This window comes from Etheostoma spectabile, unplaced genomic scaffold (assembly GCF_008692095.1).
Source record: "Etheostoma spectabile isolate EspeVRDwgs_2016 unplaced genomic scaffold, UIUC_Espe_1.0 scaffold172, whole genome shotgun sequence".
NCBI classification, from domain to species: Eukaryota; Metazoa; Chordata; class Actinopteri; order Perciformes; family Percidae; genus Etheostoma; species Etheostoma spectabile.
In genome coordinates this window covers 1,503,371-1,504,487 of record NW_022605573.1, presented here as the reverse complement: position 1 = coordinate 1,504,487, position 1,117 = coordinate 1,503,371, and the positions used below count along the sequence as shown (strand labels likewise).

At 40.3% G+C, this 1,117-nt stretch overlaps 1 protein-coding gene across 2 annotated transcripts in view; it reads right to left on the bottom strand.

Annotated features, from left to right (window-relative positions):
- The window catches only part of dcun1d5 (DCN1, defective in cullin neddylation 1, domain containing 5 (S. cerevisiae)), a 40,063-nt gene that overhangs the window by 6,460 nt on the left and 32,486 nt on the right, over positions 1 to 1,117 (bottom strand). The gene's annotated exons all lie outside the window — the stretch shown is intronic.

Sequence of the window (1,117 nt, the reverse complement as noted above, 5' to 3'; positions counted from 1 at the left end):
CAAAAAACAAAACAAAAAAAAAAAACAGGGTATTTAACAACTACACTGTATCGCAAAGAGACAAAAACACCCTCCTCTTTGCCAGTAGTTTTCATCCCACCAAGAGTTAACAAGTCCATGTTTCAGACTGAGGAGAATTTGCGAGAGTGTAGACGACTAATTGGAGAAAGCACAGGACACGAAGAAGAGATTCACGCAGCGAGGCCATCCAGCAGAACGCGTTGAAAGACCCTACAAGACAGGCTTAAAAAAAACAAAACCTTGATCAGATATTTTTTTAAAGTAACAAAAGAAAAGAGATTGTCCGTCACATGCATTACATCCTATTCTTCACACTCGCATAAACCATGTCCGATCTTTAAAAAGCATTGGCACAACTTGAAATCAGACTCCAGACTTTGAGAAAATGAAAGACATGCTGCTAGTCGTCCATAAGCGTGGAGAGAAAATAAAAACCACAACATAAAAGATCTGCTAGTGCGTGCAGACTTCTCCAGATAAAAGTCCAGGAGAGCCTCACAAAAGGCTCCTGAGTCCACCACCCACTGGCAACTACCGCTGTGGTGGCTGCACGCAATGTACCACTCATAAAACCCGCACACACCACCACCCACACAACAACAACAACAAGAAACTATTCCCAATCAAACGTGTCATAACTCGTGCCTCTGCACACACACAGTGTACATATTGACATGCTCATGTGGTCTAGTCTATGTAGGTAAAACCACTAGCCTGTTAAAACAGAGTATAAGCGGAAACAAAAGCACACTCCGCAGAAATGACCGGGATTACACCATTCACTTCAATGACATGATATCATCTCTACATTGTTTGTGGTATTGAACATGTAAAGTTGCCACAGAGAGAGTCTGATGAGTTATTGTTAAAAAGATGTGAAACACTCGATTTTCACATTAGAAACCCTGTTTCCCCAAAAAAAGGCCTGAATGAGTTCAACCTAAATAGCATGTTGTACTATATTCTATTTTCATGTACTTTCTTATTTTGTCTTCCTCATGTAATTATGCATTTAGTCAGAAAAATACAAATGTCTGTTAACGTAGAACGGTTGTCAATACGAGGACTGACATTACCTCTGTGTGTGTGTGTGTGT